The sequence below is a fragment of the Podarcis pityusensis genome (assembly GCF_964106645.2).
Source record: "Podarcis pityusensis genome assembly, chromosome: 17".
Taxonomy (NCBI): Eukaryota; Metazoa; Chordata; class Lepidosauria; order Squamata; family Lacertidae; genus Podarcis; species Podarcis pityusensis.
This window is the reverse complement of record NC_138042.1, coordinates 25,672,775-25,699,305: the sequence shown is the minus strand read 5'-3', so window position 1 is coordinate 25,699,305 and position 26,531 is coordinate 25,672,775. Positions and strand designations below refer to the sequence as shown.

Sequence of the window (26,531 nt, the reverse complement as noted above, 5' to 3'; positions counted from 1 at the left end):
CAGACACAAAAGTAGGACATCAGCTCAAAATACATGTCATTAATTACAGACTTTCAGGTAATGGCTCCTGATTCAGAATTAAAAAAAAAAAAAAAGTATTGCAAGGAGAGAAGATTCTTATGAGCTTGTTACTTGTGAGTTTTGTCAGCACTGCTGATCATGCAACTAATCTCAAGAGTGTTGTCCCAACTACCACAATTCATAAACTTATTAGGAATTTGGAGGACTTACTCTATCCCAGAGTGTACATGGTTTCAGGGGAGCTTCTGCAGTGGGAGATTGGAGAAAATCCTCCCCTGGGGTGAGTTCCTAAGCATCTCAGTGCTTTGCTTGCTGCTCTGTGTTACTGTCTCTTGAGACAGCAGAGGTTCCGGTTAAGTCCTGTAAGGACTGAGACTCTCCTGCTGGACACAGTCCCTGGACAGTATGTTTTCCACCTCAGGGGCCCATCTGGCTGTTGACTGAGCAAGAACATAAGTTGAGAAAAAGCCTCACATTCATATCAGGCCAGGCTAATCCAGAGGTGGCATTCCGCAAACTCCCTTATTCTCTGTGTGTCTTAGAACTGGGCTCTGCTGTGACACTTTACAGATCCTTCCCAGGCCTGGTACCAACCAGCTAATATCCCCTGTTCAAATGCTGCAGCCACTTGAGATATAATGTATTGCATTTATAACCCACCTTCATTATCCCCCTCCTCATTTTATCCCCACAACAACCCTGCGAGGTGGGTTAAGTTGAAAGTTGGTGAGTGGCCCAAAGTCACACCCAGTGAGCTTCGTGGCTGCATGGGAATTTGAACCCAGGTTTGCCAGGTCCTAGTCCGAGGCTGGATCTAGACACATTTGTAAAAAAACGTTACAGGAAAATGCGTTGCAAAGTTCATAATGGAAAATCCCATTGGGGAAGGATCAAACTCTACACCGCCCTCTTGTGTCGCATGTTTATAACGCAGTTATAATGATATAATTGACTGGGCGTGGCTGAGTCCAGACATGCTACACCACATTGCATCTGCCTATTCAATCTACCTGTGCACTTCCTATATATTTCATATTGAAATTCCAAGCAGTACGAAAAAGAAAAATACTGAATTGCCAAAGTGAAGGGACATGCTAGTATATCCAGAAGGCTGCACACATCTGGAACATTCAAAGCTGACATTTTAACACACCGCGACTTTACTTTTTAGAGTTTCTCCAGATTAAACAATTCATGCAAAGGGGAAAGGCTTGCTAAACCTGATCTTAATGACTACCCTTGTAGCCTGGGGCAAAATTTTACAGCTCAGCAGAGAAGGAAGTAATGTAATGTAAGGGCTAACAGCTTTTCACACAGAGTATAGTTCAGTGAAGGTCAAAGCTGGAAGGTGAAAATAAAGGGTAAAATATGATCAAAAATAGACATAGAGCTCAGGGTGGAATGAAAGATGAAGGAAACAGGACTACTGAAATTAGTCTTCATTTCTTTCATTCCAGCTTTTAAAATGTTCTTTTTAAAAAATGTAACTGTGTTCAGCAGCCAGAAGGGATGGATTGTTTGACAAATGAAATCTTGAGCTTTGCAATGAGGTCAGCGATACACATGTCTCATCCTTATAACGTGTTGTTGTTTTTTAATCAAGATATAGTAGTACCATGGAACTCTTCCCAAATAATGTAGTGTGAGTTAAGTAAGGAACAACGTTGTGCATACCACAGATTTATTCTGTACCGGATTGAGTAAATTTAAATTAACCTCACCCACAAACTTTATTTTCTCTCATATGGGTAAATGGTATACATTCAACTCCTAAGCAGGAGAATAAGATGCTGCATTTTGAAAACAGTCATGATAATATTTTAGATGTCTCCATCTAAAATGAATGTAAGCAAGATCGCAGATCCCCATTGATGGCAAGGCTCTTTTATATACCAGTTCTGCTTAATTTGTGAGAAGAGAGAAGAATTCAATTGCCATAAATATTTGGTCCATTGATTAAAAATATATCTATTTGGCAGTCATGCTGTAACCACGCTGAGTTGCAAGCAAATGCATACTTTCAATCCATTTTACGTGTCTATACTGGGCTGGGCTTTTATTGCCCCAAAAGTAATTATTATCCGCTTCAGGTTAAAAAAGAAAAGCAAAGAAGGTATGTGGTAACTATAGTGGAATAATAAAAACCGGTGTTTAGTTATTGACAACTCAGTAGAAACACTATAAAGAATTAAGCAATAGAAATGTAAGCTGCATGCGAGCAGGTCATTCTGTTGCCAAGAGCAAGACAAATAACTAATTTTAAAAGACATCCTTTCTGCTCTTGTCTTCTGGCTGCATTTCAAGTGAGCTCATTTTTAGGGCTGTAACTTACAGATCGGCTTCATGACTGTGTGCTCCATGTGTGAAAGGCTAAACTAAACTGAGAGCACACACTTGCAGATGACAAAATGCACGTACATATATACCTCTTTGGGAAAGTTCAGATATAATGCTAAAGTATGGTTGGTGGTAAAGCTAAGCCATGGTTGGTGTTCTCTATATGATCCACAGTGAGTCTCATGCCTTCTCATCTCTCTTCCTTTGGTGCATGCCAGGAGGCGGCGATCAGACCCATCTGGTTTTAAACTCTCCAGGGTTTCCAGCTGCATCCAAACTTGGGAAACTGGAGTTCGTTTAAATTATGGTTTTATGTAGAATTGAACCAAATACCCCCACCTTTTAGTCCTTTCTGAAAGGACCATTAGTCCTTTCTGAAGCAGGAAAGGAGTGTAGTTCCTTTAGAAGCAACACTGTGGGAAAGAGTTGGGGTTGGGAAATATAGCAGGGCCAGGAGGTTCTGACACAATTTACACCTTCTTCTTCTTTGGTGATCACTTGTAGCTGAGTAAGATTATCTTCCATGAACACAGTCCGTAGGTGACTGTGGAGGCCAATTCTGGATCTACACATCCTTCCACAGTGGGGATGTGGTTTCCGGTGAGGGTTTGCCAAGCGTGCCTTCCTCTTAGCTCATTTCTCCCTTTCATCCTAAGTTCAAGTGTCTTCAAAGTCCAAGACACCTTTGGTAAAGCTGTTCTCCAATTGGAGCACCCGCAGCCCGGTGTCTCCCAATTGTGGATGTTTATACTACATTTTTTAAAGATTTGCCTTGAGAGAGTCTTTAAACCTCTTTTGTTGATCACCAGCTTTACGTTTTCCGTTCTTGAGTTGGGAATAGAGTAGTTGCTTTGCAAGATGATAATCAGGCATCCAAACAACATGACCAGTCCAAAGAAGTTGATGTTGAAGAACCATTGTTTCAACACTGGCGATCTTCCAGTACCCTGACATTAGTTCGCCTGTCTTCCCAAGTGATATGTACAATTTTTTGGAGACACCATTGATGGAATCTTTGGGGAATGGGAGATGGCGTTTATAAGTGGTCCATTGTTTTACAAGCGTACAGTAAGGTTTGTAAACAAGCATTTTGGTTTCCCTGTAAATGTCTCGGTCCTCAAACACTCTGCACTTCAATCAGGAGAAAGCTGCACTTGCAGAGCTCAGGCGATGCTGGATTTTGGCATCAATGTTGGCCCTTGTGGAAAGTTAACTGCCCAGGTAGGATTTTGGATTGACATTTTCCAATGTTACACCATTAAGTTGGATTTGTGGTGCTGCAGAGGGCTTGTTTTGTGTTTGTTGGTGCAGCACTTTGGTTTTTTTGGATGTTGAGCGATAGGCCAAGCTTTATATAAGCTTCTGCGAAGATATTTAGGATGGTTTGGAGGTCATCCTCTGAGTGTACACACACGATGTTGTCATCAGCATATTGAAGCTCTATAATGGAAGTTATAGTAACCTTACTCTTTGCTTTCAGCCTACTCAAGTTAAAGAGCTTTCCATCTATTCAATATATGATTTCATTGCCATGATCCTACACATGGTTGAAGGGAGTTTCCCTTCGACAATGTGTAGGATCATGGCAATGAAAATAATAAATAGAGTTGGGGCGATAACACAACCCTGTTTAACAACTGATCCCACTGTGAATGGTTCACTTTGAGAGCCATTGTTATCCGCAATAGTTGCTGTCATAGTATCGTGGAGGAGCTGAAGGATGTTCACAAATTTGCTGTATACCCTGTTTAAGACCAGATGCACCAACTCTAGGGGATGGAGGTGTATTCAGCCCCCCATATTTGTTTGAAGGGGACCCAGCCACCCCAATATTGAGGGGGTCTGGTACAACATTGCAGAAGGCTGCACCGCCCTGTGTGGTGTTGGGAGACATGTGTGGCATCACACACACTGCCCCCCCCCAAAATCTAGGGCAACCTGGTGCCTATATTTAAGACAGATAAGCCAAACGCTTCCCCACACCAGCAAGTTTCATGAAATTCACCCACCCACCCATATCCAATTTTGGAGGGTCTTTTTGCCCTCTTTTTGCCCCCTCCCTGCCTTCAAATGGCAAACAAACAAGAAGGAGTAGGCAAATAGTTATGCTGAAATAATTGGGACGGTTTCACACGACATGACCAAACCCAGGGTTGAAAGAGAGTCAACATAATAGCTAACAGGAAGCATAGAAAAGTGTGCACAAAAAGCAGGTTTTTGGAAGAGCCCATTGCAATTTATAATAATAAAAGGTTTGTGCAGTCTCAAGGCTATCCTCCCAACTTGGCTGACGTTAATAGAGATACAGGCTGTACAGAGCTGGGGGGGGGGGGAGGTTGTCTTGTTTAGCTAAGTCCGTAATGCGGGAAGGACAAGGTGATCTTCAAATTCTGTTTCCAATATGATTATGTTGCTGTCTCCTTCATATTCTACAGCAGCATCTGGTGAGCATGCACTCTGAATTACAAATTCATCTTGGTTGTAAAACTAGCACAAGTTCAGGAGACATGGCAAGAACAACAGGGAAACAGTAATAGAACTAAGTAGATTTATCAGTGCATTTATACCTCAATGAGATTCTACACACACACACACACACACACACACACAATCTAAACTCAAAATCATCTTCCTCTGTGACTTGTAATTTCATGCTGTCAGCATTTGAGTTATTCCAATGAGGAAACCGTGGTGACTAGTGCATCTAGCATCCTGCTGTCTCTTAGAAGGTATCCCTCCCACATCTACCAGTTACCTCTGTTGGTCCTAAGCATCCTCATACATTAGGAAAGGCAGTTATGGCCTCTGCCCATGTGTCCATCTCCCACAGCTATCTTTATAAAGATGCTTACTCAGTGCGGCAGCTGACTCTCAAGCTGAAAGCCAGTTGTACAAGGTGGCCACAAGGCCAAATGGTTTGGCAGTGTCTCCAAAATAGCACCCTTCTCTGCAGGGAGGGAAAGGCCTTCCATGAATTATCTGCCTGTGTGTCTGTCACTTTGAACTTCTTGCAGTAGTTCATTGAACAGGTAGATTCTAAAGCTGGCCTTGGACATTCTAACAAGGCAGAGAGAGAAGGAATTGCACACTACGAAGAAATTTGTGGTGCTCTCATTACAGCATTCAAAAAAAGGAGTAAGGTGGGGCGATGTTTCTGCATCAGGAGCTTGACATGAGTCTCTCATGAAAATTCATTTTCCAACATGGATGCACAATATGAGGGAGATAGAACAACCCTTTGCTTGTTCTGCTGCAATCCAAAACCATGATGAGAATCGCGGCAATAATTCATGCATGAGTGTATGCATACAGACAATGTTTGTTTGTTTGCTTCAATTTCTATACTGCTTTAAATTTTTAATAAAAAACCTCAAATGTGGTTCAATGCCTCTTCCTACAGGGCAGTGGGGTACCTAGGACATTCACAAGAGCAAATCAGCTACCCAAGAAGCAATGCGTTTCTAGTCTGATTTTTTTTTTTTGATTTTTTTTTTGCAGCCCTCTGAACAGGGAAGGGGACTGCAGATGGAAGCTTCTCCATCAGAAGTAGAATCTAGTCCAAACACAAAGAGAAATCATGTTTTACTTAGGGTAATCCAACATAACAGTATACAGTGGTACCTCGGGTTACATACGCTTCAGGTTACATATGCTTCAGGTTACAGACTCCGCTAACCCAGAAATAGTGCTTCAGGTTAAGAACTTTGCTTCAGGATGAGAACAGAAATCGTGCTCCGGCGGTGCGGCAACAGCAGGAGGCCCCATTAGCTAAAGTGGTGCTTCAGGTTACGAACAGTTTCAGGTTAAGTACGGACCTCCGGAATGAATTAAGTACTTAACCCGAGGTACCACTGTACCTAGTTTCATTTCTCCTGGTTATTGACATTTGAGGTGTATATTTTCAGTACCCACTTTATTTTTGTGATTTTAAGTTGTTTTAAACTGTTTTTGATATTGTTGGGTTTTAATGTTGTAACCCATTGTGGGACCTTAGGTTGATGATAATGATGCTTGAACCTTAAAAGGCACCTCCCCTTTTCAGCACTTCTTGCAAACACACTTGTGTTGTTTGAGTGCTATTGCTCTTGGAGCAATTTCTTCTTCTTCTTTACCCTCACAGTCCTTGGCCTCATTTGTCCACCTTGCTGTTTAACCTCATTGGCTGTGGCCCATGTGATTATGTTGATGACATCACAATGGAACATGTACCCGTCTATTTATTACTTAGATTTATATCTTGCCTCTTCCTCACTTCCAGGATCCCAAAACAGGTAACAACAGTTCAAGAAAGCAATAACAAAAGTTAACATCGAACAATTTGCAGTAAAACACAATATAATACAGCAGGAAACAGCAGTTCTTAAGACCTTCCCCATCAGAACTATAGCAGCAATTACCCAAACCTTCCCCAACAACATTGTAGCAGCAGGTACATCCTGCTGGAGTGCCAGTGTGGTGTAGTGGTTAAGAGCGGTGGACTTGTAATCTGGTGAACTGGGTTCAATTCCCCGCTCCTCCACATGCAGCTGCTGGGTGACCGTGGAATAGTCACACTTCTTTGAAGTCTCTCAGCCTCACTCACCTCACAGAGTGTTGTGGGGGAGGAAGGGGAAGGAGAATGTTAGCCGCTTTGAGACTCCTTCGGGTAGTGATAAAGCAGGATATCAAATCCAAACTCTTCTTCTACATCGAGTGGACTACATCCCATCAGTCCCCACTAAAAGCCTGGGTGTTTTTAATTGGCATCCAAAGCTGGTCAAAGATGATGCCTTTCGGGAGGGAGGGAGTTCCTTGAGATTCTGATGATATCATAAAGGGTAGTAAACAAAATAACGTGAATCGTCACAGCCAAATCAGATTAAACGGTGGAGTAGGCATAGGAGAATGAAGACGCCAAAGGCAAGGGGTGGGGAGGAGGAGCAGAGCTCAGGAGCAGCAGGAGGCAGGAAAACAAGAGGGCGGCAAACAACAAAAACATCACAAATGCTCAGCAAGATGAATATTTTTGGGCAATTTGTTCAACCGCATCCGACGGACTACTTTCAAAGTAAATGCTGAAATTCCAAAATATTCGGCACCACCGTGTTTTTCGAAGGCTTCTATAATTGTAAGTTATCTGCTTTACCACTGAATGTGACAGTTGCCACCAATGAAGACTATGAAACAGAATTTCCTAAAGAGCATAGCTCATCTTGTGTCTACCACAAACTCAGGCCTGAAGTGCATGCGCTTCTTGCTCCACATCATTAGTTCCCACTGGCAGGGGGCAGAGACACCGATAACACTGTGGCATCAGCTGTGTTGTACTAGACGTGACAGAGGGGAAGGAGGGATGTCAACATGTGCCTGACATCTGACAAGGTTAAAGCAAATAAGGCCTTTAAGAACCATATTGTCAGAAAATCATTGTTTAATGTCTGGACAAAATATAAAGACTTGCTGGAAAATAAAACACCAAGGTGGCTTTCACCTTTGGAAGCCAAGGCCCGAAAAAGACCCAATATGGAGGCTAAATGGCCAAAATATTGGGAAATACTAGAAAAGGATGGAGACAATTGGAAATTGCAGAGTTTGGAGAAAATGAAAGACAAAGTGCGAGATTGGTTACATTACGCTCAGATTAAAGAAGTTTTTAAAAATGATAAGAAACTAGGGTTCCAGGTGGAGAAATCGAAATTAGAAACAGAATTGTTAGAACCAAAGATTAAGGTACTTTCAAGGATGTATAACTTGCTGTTGAAATGGAATACACAAGATGAAACGGTTAAATCGGCTATGATAAGGTGGGCACAGGACATTGGGCATAATATCATGTTTGAGGACTGGGAGAGGTTGTGGAGCAATGGATTGAAATTTACTGCATGTAACGCTCTGAAAGAAAATGTAATGAAAATGATTTATAGATGGTATATGACCCCAGTCAAACTTGCCAAAATCTACCACCTGTCTGATAATAAGTGTTGGAAATGCAAAGAGTGTGAGGGAACGTTCTTCCACCTCTGGTGGACTTGCCCTAAAGTGAAGGCGTTCTGGGAAATGATTTATAATGAACTGAAAAAGGTATTTAAATATACCTTCACTAAGAAACCAGAGGCTTTCCTTTTGGGTATTGTCGGCAAAGGGGTGGCAAAGAAGGACCAGACATTCTTTATGTATGCAACAACAGCAGCAAGGATACTTCTCGCAAAACATTGGAAAACTCAAGATCTACCCACACTGGAAGAATGGCAGATACAACTGATAGACTACATGGAACTGGCTGAAATGACCGGCAGAATCCGTGACCTGGGAGAAGAGAGGACTGAGGAGGACTGGAAGAAATTTAAGAACTATTTACAAAAGTATTGTAATTTGAGTGAATGCTAAACAAGATGCTAGATCAAAATAACTGAGCACCACTAAATTTAGAAGTTTTTAAGAAAATAAGTAAGACTGTGAAATTTAGCTCCTTCTGAGAATTATAAGATTATGAAATATAGAAGGGATATAAGAATTTAAATAAGATGATAAATTGCTGACAAAATGTTATAACGATGAAAGTGGGAGCGGGAGATGTGAGGAAGTCCAAAGAAAATGTGAAAATATGTTAAGATGAATGTTACATTGTTTATTATGTTTATTTTTACTGTAAAATTTAATAAATTGCTTTAAAAAAAAAAAAAAACATGTGCCTGACATCTGGCGACAGCTACATGCAGATTGCAGTGTCTAGTTCTGGCCTCATTAGGTGGCTCTAAGCTACTCTCTCTCAGCCTTCATTCATCTTCAGTAAGGAGGGGAAAGTATTGATCCATCCCATACCCTCCAGCATTTCTCCGATGAAAACAGGGACACCCTATTCAATAATAATAACAATAATAGTTTTATTATTTTAGAATCGCCCATCTGGCTGGGTTGCCCCAGCCAATCTGGGTGGCTTCCAACACATATAAAAACATAATAAAACATTAAACATTTAAAAACTTCCCTATATAGGGCTACCTTCAGGTGTATTCTACAGGTTGTATAGTTATTTATTGTCAGGCTTCAAGGAATCCACTTCCTTCCCCTCCTACCTTGGCAGTAGGTAAGCAGAACAAAGGAAAAGGAGTCTTCTTACCAGTTAGAAACTTTAATGATCACAGCGAGAGAACAAAGAATCCATTTCCTAGGAATGGCGGCACTCCCAATTAAGAGTTCCCTAGTCACCCACATCGCTACTGTGTCTTATAACCTGAGCTCGTAACCTATGTGCTTTCTGTTCTGCCATCTTTCCAGAGACAGTGAATCTGTTAGCTCTCTCCCTCCCAGTGTTTCTTCTCCTAGCTGTTCCCTATCCAATATTTCCCAGCTTCTGCCTTTGAACTATGTCTCTCTGCAAACCACTGTTCCAAATCTATACTGTCCTCTTGCTCCTGGGAAGATTCAGGATCCTGATCAGGGGCCGGGGGTGGGGTGGGAAGGCTCCCACCACTCCTCCTCAGAGCAGCCCTCCTCAGCACAGTCCCTGACACTTATCTCCTTAGCTCGGAGGTCACGTAATTCCATGCCCTCCAACATTTCTCCAATGAAAAGAAGGACGTCCTAAGGAAAAGTGAGGCATTCCAGGATCAAATGAGAAACTAGGATGGCTTCTGTAAATCCAGGATTTTCCCTGGGAAATAGGGACACTTGGAGGGTCTGCCATTCTACAACATGGATTGTGCAGATTACAGCTATGGAGCTGGATCCATTGATAGACAAAGAGAACACCACTCATTGCAATGGGACTTTCCTGGTCCCTCCTTGACCTCCTAGCCCCCTGCAACTTCCAAAAGCCAGCTCTGAAGGACCTCTGAATGGAAATGTGACATGGGGATGGGAGAGGGGTGCTGCATTGAGGATTGGGGAGAATTCAATGGATCTGTCACACACAAGGGGAATAGTCTCCCTGCTCATACAACACCTCCTCCTTCCGGATCCAAACCACAATGTATGTAAACGCTAGGTGAATGCTGTTGATTGGGGAAGGCCCATAGCTCAGTGGTGAGGCATCCCAGGTTCAGACCCCAGCATCTCCAATATAGCTGAGGGAGACTCCAGCCTGAAATCCTGGAGAGCAGCTGCCAGCCAGTGTAGATGATACTGAATTAGTTGGATGAAAGGTTCAACTTGGTATAACACAGCCTCCTACATTGCTATTGTTTACTGTTGTTTTTCAAAACCCACATGAAGCTGGCTTTAAAGGGAATAATGGAAAATCTAAGAATACCAAGCGTACTAGAGGAATGATGCTCTCTCTTCGCAATGCCTGCTTATGGCAGAGAGCAAAAAGTCTTTGCCAATCATTTTACTGTTATCAAAAATTTTGCTGAGATCTTCCAACATACCCAAAGATGTCTGAAGGTTGCTTGATGTCTCAAACACTTGTCTGATGTATTTTCAGAGCAGAGGATCTCGGCTGACATGCCAAATTGAGGATGAAGTTGTTGTTTCAGTCTCTTTGTAGCATTGATTTGGAATGCAAACAGACTTTTGTATCAGTTCCCAAAATAAAAGAGGGATTTGATGTTCCAAGGCTGAGCAGCAAAATATTTGGGAGAATTCCTACATTCAGCCCTGGAAAAAGGTGTGCTACACAACTCTGTGAGCCAAAGAGCAGCTCAGAGAAGAAGCATTTAGCCCTTTGCCATATGGGATCTGCATTCCTTACAGGTATGTGACCGACAATACCTGGTTGTAGCACTAGAACAAAAAACAAATGGAAAATCCGAACGGCAACCCAAACAGTGTGTGATGCAAGTTACTCATAAGCCAACACAGCTTTACTTAGATTTAAAAAAATAACAAGCAAACACTGCATTCCTTCCTTCCTATGAGCAAAGAGTAAGAACACAGACCTAACTTGTTCTGGGGACACAAATGTTTGCTGGGCAGGGGGAGCGATTTCACACATTGCTGTTTCTGCTGCCCATGCTCCTATGCAGCTTTAAATGAATAAATAAACCAGGTTTTGATCTGACCCAGGTGGAATCAAATTGTTCTGCTCAGCCATAAGACACCATGTGATTTCTTTCATTCATTCTTACAGCTTCCCAGAGGTGCTTGCTTCAAATATTTAATGTAGAAACTCAAAAGTCTGCAAGAATACTTTCAACACTATCATTGGGTCACATAACCAAGGAAATCGTCTCCTTGCAGAACTTCACATTGTTAGTCCTCTGTGCATGCATGGATGACTCAGGGCCAACCCAGTACATTTTGGCTCCAGAGGCAAACCACAAAAATGGTGCCCGCCTCCCTTCCAGGGAAGAAAGAGTGGAGATCTACATCAGGAACCAGGGGAGAGGAAAGATCTACATTGGAATCTGCTGCCTCTGTGGATCCTGACACCTGAGGCGATCGCCTCACCTTCCCTGATGGGTGGGCAGATCTTGGGAGAACTGACACAAGGTGAGGTCTGCAACTGTTAAAGATCACAGCAAAAAAGTTTGAAATGAGTAGTCACTGAAAATAAAATAAGAGCTTCCCCCAAATGCACCAATAGACTCTTCCTAACGCAAAATGTATGTAGGTGGTGCTCATTGATTTGCTTCTCCAATCAGTTTTATCATAATTTTCTTCCTGTTAGAGGACTCGGTAGTGCACAAAATTCTGCATACTCAATCTAAACCAGGGGTAAGCAACCTAAGGCCTGGGGGCCGGATGCGGCCAAATTGCCTTCTCAATATGGCCCGCGGATGGTCTGGGAATCAGCATGTTTTTACATGAGTAGAATGTTTCATTTTATGTAAAATGCATCTCTGGGTTATTTGTGGGGCGTATGAATTCATTCATTCCCCCCCCCCCTGCAAAGTATAGTCCAGCCCCCCACATGGTCTGAGGGACGGTGGACCAGCCCATGGCTGAAAAAGGTTGCTGACCCCTGATCTAAACCTTAGGATGGAACCAAAACAGATCTCCTTAGCCCTAATCACAGGCTACCCTCTGCAATATATATGGCATTGTACCAAATGAAAATCTGGCTGGATGTTTGATATTCTGATGCAACCACATTCACAATGTGATCCATGGTTGGTTGGGATCATACTGCGGCCAAGACAAAGTCTGATGGATTTTATTTTAAAGAATGGCACTGATGCAATGCCAAGAAGAACACACACACACACACACACACACACACACACACACACACACACCAACCTGAGAACCTTCAGTGCAGTCCTACTCAATATGCACAAGGATTCTCAGTCTGTCATCAGAAGTACAGAGGTACATTTTGAAGTGCAGGAGCTCCTTGTGATAACCTTCATAGTCACACCTGCAAAGATCCCATAGCTATGACCCCCAAGGACAGTCAAAACACACAACCCTCCTTCTTTCCAGCAATGTAGATCCCCCCCCCCCCATTTCTGAGCCTGTGAACAGATTTCCTGTTGAAACGACAAACCACCTCTCCTCAGTTACAGCAGGGAAACAAAAGAAGCTAAGCTATTAAAAACTGCAGGGACAAGCCAATTTTTACCTCCCCAACTCAAAATCACCCCCCTATCAGGCCCATTTAATATTTTGCCAATTTGCTGTGTCGGCAGCTCTGGAAATCCTGAAAGAAAATCACCGTCTGTTTGAATGACTTGAAATTACAGCTTAAAGGTTGCCACAAAAGATTCGTGAAAACTGCTGATGTGTCTGTTTCTCTCCCTCTCTCACATATACCTTTTCAGACAATGAAATACTATCTATGCAATCTCTCCCCCTCCTTCAATGTTCTGTACATCTCTTTCTCTCTTGGGTACACCATAAAAACCTTTTAAAGGATCTCCTCCTTTAAAGCGGAAGATGAACACATGGTGGCCTCTCACCTCAGCTGACTTAAATTATTAACCAACGCGTTGTCCCGTGTGCAAAGTCTCCCAGTGTTCAAGCACAGCATGTAAGAATGTTTCCTATTCTCTCTGATAGGAACAAACAATTTCGTGTCCTGTAGACATGGAAGGGAGAAAGGTTCCCCCATTGCAATCACAGAATTATAGAAACTGGAGATATATATATAAAGTGGCCTGTTGCCAACCATCAGATAATCTGCTATAACACCAGTGGGAAACATTTGGCTTTTTAGAGGGGGCTGAGCCACATCTCACATCAGCCCCAGCAAGGTTGGCCAAGGACCAGGGACGATGGGACTTGAAGTTCAGCATCATCTGGAGGGTCAAGGCATGAAGAATGAAGCAACTAAAGAAACACAGAGTAGAATAAGGACTGAATATAAGGCAGCAGGTAATTGTGGGGGAAAGCATCATGAATGTAAGGATGGGAAGTCGAATTGTTAAGGGAAGTGTATAAACTGGATTTTGTGTTAAGTTTATAAAACTAATAAAAAATTGAATAATAAAAAGGTACTCCACACGAGCACTATAAGTTTCTTAGATTCAGAGATTTCTGCTGAATCATTACTAGCTACTGAAGGCATTTTTTTTATCCCAGCAGATTTTTGTAACAGTATAATGTTATTTAAATGGGTCTCTGTTTGAGCATGAATGTAATGTATTGTGGTAATTTTGTTTTCTTTCTTTGAATGAATAGATGGATGGATGGATGCAATGGTGCTGTGTAATCCTTTCTCCAGTTTTCCCTGTCCTCACCCATGATGTACAACAGAGGTATACATGTGTGCTGCCCTCTGAAAGCTGTTGGACTAGTCATCCCATCAACCCTCAAGCCATGCTAGGGAAAATTCTTATTTTCTTTTTGTTTTAAGGTAGATTACGGAATCTCAAAGAGACACTAACTAAAATAGTAATTTCAGAAAACAAACTAGTTAATCTTCATTTTAATGGAGCCCAGCTTCTTCCTTGGTTTTATGTTTTCACTAGAATATTTTTCTTTTTTTAAAAAAACTTATAAGTATGTTGTTGTTGATTTTAAAAAGAACACAATTGTTCTGGGAATTAGCAACATTATTTATAGGTGTTAACTGCTATAGAATTCAACTGCTAATGACAAAATGTTAGAATACGCTAGGGATGTACTAACAGTATAATATTTAGAAGTATCTTTTTCTTCTAGATTACTTTGCTGTCGTAGTATATTTGCTACCAATGCCAACATAATTTCATTTAGCAGCTTTGAACAAACACTTGCAAAGGAAGAATGCTACCCAGATCTGATTGGCTGAAGGATATGATGGCTGGAACATTAATAATAACTATTATTGTTGTTGTTGTTGTTGTTGTTGTTGTTGTTGTTGTTGTTATACCCTGCCCATCTGACTGGGTTGCCCCAGCCACAGTAATAGACCTATTACCGTTGTGGTAGTGTTGTTCGTAGCATTTAAGAGACTGCAAGCCCTGCATTTGGAGAGATGTAATCTGAGACCTAGTCCTTGCTAACAGGTTTAGTGCTAAAATTGTTTCTGGGCTGTATCACTTCAAACTGAAGGTAAGGGAAGGCATGAATGACTAAATGTTTCTACACATAAAACAGAAAAAACTCTGCACATTAAAAAAAACCATGGCACATAAGAGGAAAGTCAAGATAAACCTCTGCCCCATGACATGCTGGTTTTCTATATGAAGGAATCTAGTCTTTTCATGTAAAGTGTGCTTGGTCTTTCTGGTATCAAAGGCCATTGCAAGTCATTGCAACTCCTACCTGGTACAGTATAGCGCAAAAATATGTTTTAAAAGTCTCATGAAATAGGAATCACTGGCCTGCCTGCTCTCTTGCATTCTTGTTGCCTAGCCCCATTGTCTTCCATGCACTGGAGATGGTCTTACACCTGGTGTCTACTTTAGATACAAAGGCTCTGTGCATTAAGAGTCTTGCACTACCCGAGTTCTGTAGATAAACATCATTAGAGCTTAGCCTCCTGTATGCCAGTCACCTGGTGTGATAACCGTTTGCCTCTCCAAATATCATGACCTTTCTTCATCAACACCCCTTGCCTATTAAAATATATCATTTGGACCTTCTGTGTATCCCTTTGTTTTGTTTTTACAGTCACCTGTGGCCTTTATTAGGTGGTTAGAGGCTGAAAGCATGATGACACCTGAGGTACTTGTGTATTTTTTTTTTTATTGCACAATATAGCTATCATGCAATAATCGGCACCATCTTCCAAGGTGAGAAAATTATCTTTCAACAATGAATGTGTGAATATTTAATGTGGAAAGAAAGGTCATTTTCTCAATAACCTACAAAGCCAAGAAAATCAAAATGTACTGCCAACCATAACGCAGGAAAAATACTGTTCTCTTTGGCTTTATGTTGATGTAAGGCTTGTCTTTTCTCTCCACAAGTTTGGAGGAAGCCCTGGCTTATTCTTCCTTTCTATCAAGGATAGGAAATTGGTAGTCCTCAATAAGTCGTTTGACTCCAACTTCCATTAGTCATAGCCAACATTCAGATGTGATGGGATGATTAAATGATTAAATATGAAACATTTGGTGTGGCTCAGACAGGCAGAGAGGGTTGTGACTACAGTCAAGGGCAGAGACTGTTTAAGCCAACAACTTAGTTCCATACGCATATGTATTCTGGGAATTTTAGATAATGGTCTTAGGTTGCATTCCTGAGGTCTGGAAATTAAATCCAGGGCCGGGATAGAATAGACCAATGGCCATTTCCCAGTGGCAGGGGCCATAGCAGCCCAGCAAAACCACAGGAAAGCCTAGGGTGGGGGCAGTGCTTTTTTCTATAAAAAAATGTTTAGGCGTACTCTCATTTTGACTCAAGAAAATCACCATTTTATAGTTCAAATCGGGGAAAAATAAATACAGTAAATGGACAAAAGTACAAAGAACATGCATTACTTCAGACGTCCTTTCAAAAACCAGGAATTTACAAACACCACACATCCACATTCCACACTGCTTTACACATTAAACGCTCGCTTCCGTCTGAGACTCAGGAAACACGGTGACAGGAAATGAGGCCGCCATTGGGGATAGCAATGGAACTGATGATTCACCGTGTTAGAGAAGAAACTAAAAATTACAAAAAAGTTAGTTTCGTCTCCCATTAGATTCACAAAATGTATAGGGGTATGTGTACCCCTGCGTCCCCACAGGAAAAAAGCACTAGATGGGGGGATACACATAACACTTCCTGCATGTTGGCTGACACCAACATTGGCCACAGCCAATGGGGAATGCTGGGACTCATTCCTGTATTTCAAATTCGATCTGGCCAATCATGGCCAAATGGAGGGGTGGAGCTATGAAAGCAGACCAGAGAGAGGCCTACCCTTGGTCAGTTCCAACACATTTGAACCAGCTGCACTGGTTCTCAGCAGTGCAGTTGGCAAGGACGTCCCACCCACCTTTCATTTTGGCTCAAAGTCCAGGGTACGCGGGGAACAGTGGTGGAGCGGCACCTGGGTGGCATGCATGCCCTGCGCCCAGGGCAGGGCGAGCCGCCCGTGGGGGTGGCGTGAGCTGGGGCAGGATGCTCCACAGGGCCTCCGAGGAGTCTGCCTGCCACCTCCCAATACATCTGTGGCCATCTTGATCCCAATATGTTGTCACATTGTTTTTATTGCTTCCAGCACCCCTGACCTGACGACCATAGGCTCACTGTGCCTGGGATTGCAAATGGAGAGCAACAGCTATGGTCAAATATTTATTTTGCACAGTTGGAGATCTCAAAGGCACCCTACAAACAGAAACCAGCTTAAAAAGGTTCATAGGGGAACAGCCTAGTATAGGAAAAATATGAAGATATCTGGGATGCATGTGCCATTTGGCCACTAAATGTTAGAATAAGGCAGGACAGGAACACACTACACAATAAGGTCAAGAAATGTGGCTTCTGGCTAGCAATGTTGCTGTGACATCTATTTTATAGCTCAGATATATGTATTCTGCCAGTTTTAGTGATTTTAAAATATTTCTATCCCATGCTTCACCAGATCAGATACTAGCGCAGTGTACCTTGTAATGATTGTCTCAAATACGATACAAGTAGCACAACCCTGCAAGTTTTTCTCCAACTCTAGGGTAAATATTTCTTCACAAGATGGTGATGTTACTCTTCCTCTCCAGTGTCACCATATAAAGGCACAGTTCAGAGGTGAAATCAACAAGTTCCAGGCTTGCATGTGCTGTCCATGCTCTGATTCACTCCTGCACTTCCTGATTCTCAGCTGAACATTGCTTGTTGCTCCAGCTGAACTGCGCAAGCTCTCTTGCGGTAGCAAACCCCACAGTTTTAACTACAGTTTAATACTGCCATTTGTGTCCTTGTAGGGGCCTCGGGCGGAAGAAACATCGCATAGTCACAATGTTATTGTTTATGGAAAGCTTAATAGCACGTTCCTTAAGAACCAGTTAAGAAAAGTATCCTTAATAAAGGACATGAAAGCTATGCCTCTTGAAACCACACAGCAAGACGGCATCTGCAAAATCAATGCACCTATTTATAATCATTTCAAGTTTTTAACATATGCTGTTGTGAAGTTAACTATAATACTCTCAGTTTGTGGGGTAAACGGTACATTTGTTTTTCTATTGATTTCACTTCAAAAAAGTGCCTCAAGCTGGCTTTGTGCAGAACATAATATAAATGCCTATTATTACAATCAAAGCCAGCTATCGCTTGGTGATATTTGCCAGACTTGGGCTGCTGCTGTTCTGCTGTGATAAATTTCAGCTGCACTCTTGCATGTACTTTACACAGAAATTTTCTCTTCAGGATTTGATGTCTACACTGAAAAGAAAGCATGATCACAAGCAGAAACAGAATACCAGATAGTGGGGTCAAAGACTGAGTTTGGGGTTGAAGTAACAACTGGGAAAACAGCTTGGACCAGATTTCCAAACGAAACAGTTAAGTATAATAGTTTAATTCACATAGAAATGAAAAATGTGTATGTATTGAGGGAGATTTGGAACAGAAAATGTGTATTGCTAAACACGGGGGTTTCCCCCCAAAGAGTTTTTCTAAAGGACTGTAGAGCTGTAACTAGTTAATGATTACCTGTTGGTTATTTTTTTACTCTTGGCCCTCCAGATATTTTGGGACTACAATTCCCATCATCCCTGACCACTGGTCCTGTTAGCTAGGGATGATGAGAGTTGTAGTCCCAAAGCAGCTGGAGGGCCAAGTTTGGCCATGCCTGGTACAGAGTAAAAAAAAAACCTGCTACTGAGAGTGAATCTTTAATCATGTGATGACGGTATTGAGTTGCAAATACGTCCATCTTCAAAGGGTGGTGGTTGTTAGTCTTCCTCTGAACAGAACAAAACATGTGATAATGGCTCTCCAAGACTTTACAGCCTGGAGGCTGGAAACCAAGAGAGAGAGAGAGAGAGAGAGAGAGAGAGAGAGGGGGGGGGGGCTTTGCTTATAGGTCTGATTGGATTACTTCATATTTTGTAAGATGCTGAGCCTGTGCTGGACAGCACAATATACTGTATCAGTATTTTTGAGTTTTAATTCTGGTTTGAAGAAAGTTCTGCCAGTAAAAGGTAAAGTAATATTTTCATGGGTCTGGACAGTGCTTCATTTCCAAAGGAGTTAGTTCTTATCTATCCAGATGCTTCAAACTGTGCAATATTTAATAACTGCAACAGAAACAACACAATCCAAACCTCCTGGACTAATGTGCCAATTGGAATGTAGTTATACTCTGTATTTCACACTCCTGCCAACTTTTGCTATGGCGCTTTTGAAATATTTACCATATTACAAGGTGGTCTAAGGGATACCTTTAAAGTTTCCACTTCTTCCTCCCCCCCCCCCCCAGGTTATAACCACTCCCAGAGTGCTGCATGAGTGTTAAGATTGGGGCCGCAAATGGCCATGGGAGGTGATGGGATATGATGACATGCTGTCTCTTCCAGGTCCTTTTTGGGGGAAAGATGTCTGCACCCCATGAGTCTATGGAGGATAAAATGCACTGTGGAATCCTTTCGAGGGTTACAATTGCTGCCTGCAGTTTGATATTAAACCTACAGAGCTATTAAGGCAAATACAACCTTGCAGTGTACAAATGTGTTTGCAGATCTTTCTCTGTGTTGGTTTTCTCTTTCTAGTGATTCATTGCTGAAACATTTATTCCATCCATGACAATGTGCTGACAGACACATTTTGATTAAAAGACAAGCAAGTCCAATACTATTGAGCAGTTCAGTCTGCAATGCACACAGCTCCATCTGTAACCTGTAATATTTCCAGCACTATGAAGTGAGCATTTCACTGTAGGGGAAGGATGCCCTTAAAAGGATGAATGGTACTCATATGAGTGCTGGTGTTTGAATCGGTTTACCTTCAAGTTTCAGGAGGAAAAGATGGAAAATGACAATAAACCACCAGAAAATTGGAAACTCTCCTGAGAACTGGAGTCTCTAACTTCTTCCTCAAAGCAATGAAACTGGATCAGATTGTGTCACAATATTGTTTGTGGCTTTGTCATTTTACGGAGGGGGGAGACCAAAAACTAGATATTAATATTCCCATCTTTCTCTCCTTATTTTCTGTTATTTCCTTGACATTTTGTTTTCAAAAGCAGAGCTAAAATTTCTCCCTTGTCACACAGATTTAACAATGACCGCTCCCCACATTAAATTGGGGGCACCCTTTGCGTGGTTGCACGCAGCCCCTGGACCCTATGTGGCAACATTAGCACAGGCTTGGCTTCGCCTTCCCCCAGGTGGAATACCTGGAGGTCTCTGCCTACCTCAGTTGCCCAATCCCACCTGGGAAAGCGTTGCCAAGGTGATCAGGCCAGGTTGGGGGAGGGACCACCCTGCCCACACAATAGAGGTAGGATCTTACCTGGGAATCTTCAGTAGGCTCCAGAGCTTCTCCCACCCTACCATCCCTCAATTAAGACTTCTTTTGCAGCTTAACTTTTTCTCCACAGGTATGCGGGCGCTGCTACGTTAAGGTCGCTGTTGAAGGGCTGGAAAGGAATTCCCCTGCATTGGCAGGTTTGCCTTTCCCGTAGCAAAACGTCACAACTTTGGCGGTATCAGGACTTGGGAGGAATCCTTTAGTCTATCTTCCCTGAATGGGGGGGGGGGGTTACAGCAGTGACCCATGCCCCCTCTCCTCTTTGCGGCCGTGATACCAGGGTTCCCCATTAACGGGGTTGTTTGAGGGGAGGCTTTGGCCGTACACCAAGAGTTTCGTCATTGCTCTCCCCTGTGATGGCGGTGTAATGGGGGAGGGTTCTCTCTGCTTGAACATATGTTCTCCAGAGCCAGCCCACCCCACCCCCCACTGGATAACCCTGATGTTCCCCAGATCCCCGGCACGGGACTGGGAGGGATAAACGCCCAATGCCTGAGCCAAGGTCTACCCACATCTGAAATATAATAAAGTTGTGGCCAATTTTAATCCCATAGCACATTGTCTTGAGTCGTTATTCCACACAGGGGGCCTCCCAGGGTTTGGGGGACTCCGCCTGTCCACACAATAGCTTTTTAAAAAACAAACAAACAAACTTCCTGCTGCCCCACTGAAACACCAGTTCCTGACTTCTCTCCTCTCTCATGGTGCTGCCTGAAGAAGCTCCCTTCTGCTGCTTGGCAGGAGCAGTCCTGACTCTTGGCTGGCAACAGTTCTCAAGGATCTTGGGACAGTCCTGGTAATAGCCTCCCAAAATCAATTTTTAACTGGAGACACTGAACCTGAGGCCAAATTCACACAAAGCAAAGGAGTTCTACTACTGAGCCCTCATTCACTATACTTGGAGTTGTGTTAGTTTCACATGAGAGTTTCTTCATAATTTACTTCTTGTGGACTGGTGGCCAAAGGTGTTGCATTTTTCTTTCCAGGAAACATTCAGCCTCCCTCGCTGTCCATGTGTCCTGATATGAAAAGGCTCAGTGGAAAGTATTATCGCCTTATGCCTTTCTCTGGGCCTTTAATCAAATCATGGGCACCTAGGAAGGCTGCAGAGCCACTGGTGAGATGATTTGTAGAATTTTTAAAAATAGCACTTATGAACATCCATTGACTACTTCAGAAGTAAGGCAAGGATGTCAAAAGCCTGCAACTCTCCCACGAGAATTTGATTTGCATTTTTTCTTCCTCTTTTATAGGTTCTGAATGCAATTTCCTTTCTCATTAATGGGCGCAGAATGATTGGGAGGGAAATGAAGGAGACGTTTTTTGGCAGTGACAGATGTCCACAGAAGATGAAATGTTCACAACATTCACAGAAGATGAAAACTGGTTATATTAGCTGTGCTCACTGCAAATACTAGTATCAGCAACTGCCACCCTCAAGGCCCCTGATCAATGTATAAAACAGCACCAATTCCTGTTGTGTTTGATGCAGTACAAGCATATCCACAAGCATATCTTTGAACAGACTGAAGATATGCACCTGAAACTTACAATAGATTACAGTCAGAGACAGTGGTTTCGGGTGACTGAGACGGTGCTTCCAATCTAAACCCCAATTTTCAGCCACTCATAAAATCCTTTCCAAGCATTATAGCTTGGACTGAAATGTCTCCTTCTGGGTCACTGGGTCAAAGTTCAGTTATTTTGATAAGCCTTTAGAAAATTGTTCCATCTTTCAGAGTCATTTGACAGTGTGGGGAGCAGGAAAGGGTTTTCTTTCTTCCAATTTCTTTTTTCCCTCCTTTTTTTAAAAAAAATAATTTTTATTGAATGATTTTATGTTACAAAAAACAATGCAGCCATACTACCACTAAATATAATTAAGAAATAAAAATTACATACATTAATATTTAGTTTGTTATTTATTATTTACCGTCTTATTTCCTCCCAAACATTGCATACAAAAGCACACATATGTGCAAACACCCACACCCCCACACCTGCACACAAAATGATAATAATGAAAGTAAATATTTTTCCCCTTTTGTCTTCCAAAATCTTTTCTTCAACTTTGACTTCCTGTCAAGTCCCTTTGCATATATTTTCTTCCAATTTCACTGCGAGCATCGTTCCAGTGCTCCTTCTCCACTCATACTACAGTCTCCTTTTGAAAAAAACCTCATGGTGGGTGTTATTGAAATCATAGTCTGAATGCGAACTTTAAGACGTGATAAAGCCTCTCCACATATGAACTGGCCTAGATCCTGGAATCATCACCTGAGGGCTTCATGTGCCTCCTCCATGAGAGGTCCGGAGGGCAGCAACACGAGAACGGGCCTTTTCTGTGGTGAATCCCTACTTGCGTGTCAAGGCCCCAGACCAGCCCCTTGTTAAAATAAATCCACATGGACACGGAATAGTTAGTTTAAGGTAACTGGCAAAATTTTAGGCCACAACTTTATTGAATTACAGAAATGTGAGCGGTATTGGCTTAGGCATTGGCGTAGACTATATCAGACTCCTGCCCACTTTACAGGTAGTCCATAAGGCAGCGCGAAGCAGGTGCATAGCCACGTTGCGCTGCCGCTTTTAAACTCCTCACAATCTCCCCACTCAAAACTGATTGGCCAACAGGTCTGGGGTGATTGTGATGCCACCCTGGCATGAAAGTGTTACTCCGCCCATGCCAGGGTGGGGGGAGGAACTGGGCTGGGGGCCTGCCCGCAACCAGGACCATTCTAACGATGATCCGACTTGTCAAATGCTCTCCCCAGAGAGACTCACTTGGCACCTTCGTTGCACAACTTTAGGCACCAGGTAAAAGCATTCCTCTCCTCCCAGGCCTTTGGCTAATGAAACAATCCATGGTCTTGGGGGGGGGGGTATTGTTTTTGTTTCTTACTATGATATGTATCTTTGTGCTTTTATATTGTAAACTGCCCTGTGATCCTCGGATGAAGGCCAGTATAGCAATTTAATGAATAATAATAAATGTATGTTTGGAATCTCATGTTTTCTGGGTGAGGGACTTAGCAAGAACTTAAGAAGAATATCTACATGACATTGAACCTAGTGCTGGGTGCTGACCTAAGGCAGCAGGGTAAGCGTGTGGGCAGCAGATCAGTAGCCTGGCATTGCAGAGAAGCAAGTGGCCTCCCCCTACTGGTGGCACTGTGTGGGAAACATGGCACAGCCCAGCAGCCTCTGAAACAACACTAAGGGAGTATGTTAGTTTAAGTGTGTTCTGTCCAATGTAGTACATTTTCGCAACCAACTTTTCTACCCCATGAGTACATTCTTATCGTTTATGTTTTTAAAGAAAAGAAGAAAAGGCCAGAGGTTTCAGCAAATTTCACTTACGGTAGCCTCCTTGCTCAGTGGCAAAGAGTGCATGTAGAGTTTAGAAAGTTCCACATTCAGTGGGCAGGACAACAAAGATAATTCATTAAAAGGGGGACCAATCTTCACAAAACTGTTCAAGACCTGCTTTGTGGAAAGATGATTTTCAAGATCAAATGACAAAAACCCAAGTGCGTTTCAGAGCATTTGTTGCAGTTACTTTGTAATACTTTGTTCCTCAGCACACGTGTGACTTATATATTTTCTTCTGCTGCTTCTCATACAACAGCCAAAGCGAGAGAAACAAACATCTCATTCGTGATGAGATATGTGAGCACAAGTGGTAGGTACAGCTCAACACATTGGAGGTGTGCAAATTCCCCCTTTCAATGTTATATTGTATGTGTGAAACAAAGATCTGTGAGTTGCTTGCAGATCCATGGTGTGTGGAGCTCCTTAAATTGGATGGACAACATGTCAAATCAGATTAGACATGTGTAGCAACCCAATAACAAATTCCTGAAAGTCAATCTGTGCTTGAATCCCTTTCTGAAGTGGACATCTTTAGCCATATTCAGATGTAAGAACCACCCACATTAAAAGAACTCTTGGGGGGGGGAATGGTCATGCACCCCTTCCTCAACATCCCCACTCCCACTTTTGACCTTCACACATTCAGATTTGTATATTTCGTTTTTAGCAGTCCATGCACAGACAGATTTGCAGTCATAGGGTATGTTCTCATGCTGCCCACATCTAATCAGAAACACAAGCTGCTATCTTTTAAGAAAACCAGGAAAGGCAATTCTTTGAACTCTCTTACCTTTCCCAGCCTGAAGTCTCAACCCTCCCTGACAGAGCTGCAATAGAGTAAAGAAGCAAACATAGCTCTGGGCACCAGCTTCACAGGCTGCAGACGAGAAAAATAACATTGGAGGAAGTCCATTTCAGTTTCAAAATGTTGACTATATAATGACTGAAAGGTAAGTCTCAAGATCAGAATAAAGTGAGTCAAAGTGGGGCTCAACAGAAACATGCCACCAGCCATATGAACTTGTGCACAGCTATTTGAAGAAAAGACAAAGTGTTTTCTTCTGTCAACTTTCTTTCCGCTCAACCCCCTCCATTCCAAGTATGAAGCAACCCACAAACGAAAATGTCACCAAATTTATTGAGTTAGGATGTAGCGTATGCAGCTCATTCTCAAGTCTTTGAGCCCTTGGAGGGTTTTTTCACTCTTCCAGAACTCACTCAAAGATGCTGCACTGTCAATATTCTGATGGTGATGCCTTTACCCTGTGAAGAAGTTAGAATGTTTTTGAGCACCTCAATGACAGCCTAGCCAGTATCACTCCCCCAAAAAGTGAATGGGAATCACAAACATAAGCAGATTTGAGGGGATTTGTGATGTGTCCCTTGCAATTTTAGAAGAAGAGATGGGACATCTTAAGGATTCTCAGGAGTAGGGCTTATGTAGATACTTCATAGTCAACAACAACAACTATTTATTTATTTATTTATTTATTTATACATACATACATACATATATACCCCGCACATCTGGCTGGGTTTACCCAGCCACTCTGGGCGGCTTCCAACAAAATATTAAAAATACAATAAAACATCAGACATTAAAAAATTCTCTAAGCAGGGCTGCCTTCAGATGTCTTCTAAAAGTCAGGTAGTTATTTCCTTGACATCTGATGGGAGGGCGTTCCATAGGGCCGGCGCCACTACTGAGAAGGCCCTCTGTCTGGTTCCCTGTACGCTCACATCTCACAATGAGGGAACTGCCAGAAGGCCCTCAGACCTGGACCTCAGGCTGAACGATGGGGGTGGAGACGCTCCTTCACTTGCAACTATAAGATCCTAACTGCAATCTTTATTAAGGATTTGAAAAGAGTTCTGTTGCACATCATTACCAGGTCTCCCACTTTTGAATCAAGAAACTGCTGGATGTTCAATGAACAGTTGCAGAAGCAATGCCTTGCATTTAGAAGGTCCCACGTTCGAACTCTGCCATTTCCAGTTAATAGATCTCAACAAAGGGAACCATTAGAAAAACTGGAGAGTCATTGCAGATGTTCAAGATGTTCAGTCATCGCTTTTCAGCTCCTCTCTCTCTCTCTCTCTCTCTCTCTCTCTCTCTCTGCATCACCTCGTATGGGCAGCCATCACAGCAGCATCCATTCCTTGGATTCCTGCTAAATCCAAAAGTGAAGGCTGTCAGTACTGAAGAAGCAAGAGGGATATGAATATGGCAGCAGTGTCTTGGAGGCAGTACGGGCAAGGCCTTTGGGCTAGACCCAGAGGGAGGAAGGAAAAGGTTCTAATCGTCCAACTTCTTAGATCATAGAATCATAGAATCATAGAATCATAGAGTTGGAAGAGACCACAAGGGCCATCGAGTCGAACCCCCTGCCAAGCAGGAAACACCATCAGAGCACTCCTGACATATGGTTGTCAAGCCTCTGCTTAAAGACCTCCAAAGAAGGAGACTCCACCACACTCCTTGGCAGCAAATTCCACTGTCGAACAGCTCTTACTGTCAGGAAGTTCTTCCTAATGTTTAGGTGGAATCTTTTTTCTTGTAGTTTGGATCCATTGCTTCGTGTCCGCTTCTCTGGAGCAGCAGAAAACAACCTTTCTCCCTCCTCTATGTGACATCCTTTTATATATTTCATAGAATCACAGAGTTGGAAGAGACCACAAGGGCCATCGAGTCCAACCCCCTGCCAAGCAGGAAACACCATCAGAGCACTCCTGACATATGGTTGTCAAGCCTCTGCTTAAAGACCTCCAAAGAAGGAGAACATGGCTGTCATATCACCCCTTAACCTCCTCTTCTCCAGGCTAAACATGCCCAGCTCCCTTAGCCGTTCCTCATAAGGCATCGTTTCCAGGCCTTTGACCATTTTGGTTGCCCTCCTCTGGACACGTTCCAGTTTGTCAGTGTCCTTCTTGAACTGTGGTGCCCAGAACTGGACACAGTACTCCAGGTGAGGTCTGACCAGAGCAGAATACAGTGGCACTATTACTTCCCTTGATCTAGATGCTATACTCCTATTGATGCAGCCCAGAAT

At 42.7% G+C, this 26,531-nt stretch overlaps 1 protein-coding gene and 1 long non-coding RNA gene across 7 annotated transcripts in view; one reads left to right on the top strand and one right to left on the bottom strand.

Annotated features, from left to right (window-relative positions):
• Positions 1 to 26,531, bottom strand: part of LINGO2 (leucine rich repeat and Ig domain containing 2) — a 561,810-nt gene that overhangs the window by 299,560 nt on the left and 235,719 nt on the right. Inside the window, exon 4 of one of the 6 annotated variants that reach the window (XM_080986845.1) lies at positions 24,272 to 24,358. The exons of 4 other annotated variants lie outside the window; for them this stretch is intronic. The gene's annotated coding sequence lies outside the window, so the exon portion shown is untranslated. Of the gene's footprint in view, positions 1 to 24,271; positions 24,359 to 25,548; positions 25,650 to 26,531 lie in introns of those variants that run through there. One more of the 6 variants, XR_013980678.1, reaches the window with a different exon arrangement.
• On the top strand, positions 13,343 to 21,412 carry LOC308466369. Its single transcript, XR_013980806.1, has 3 exons — positions 13,343 to 13,593; positions 18,007 to 18,140; positions 21,363 to 21,412. It is a non-coding gene; the product is annotated as an uncharacterized lncRNA (long non-coding RNA).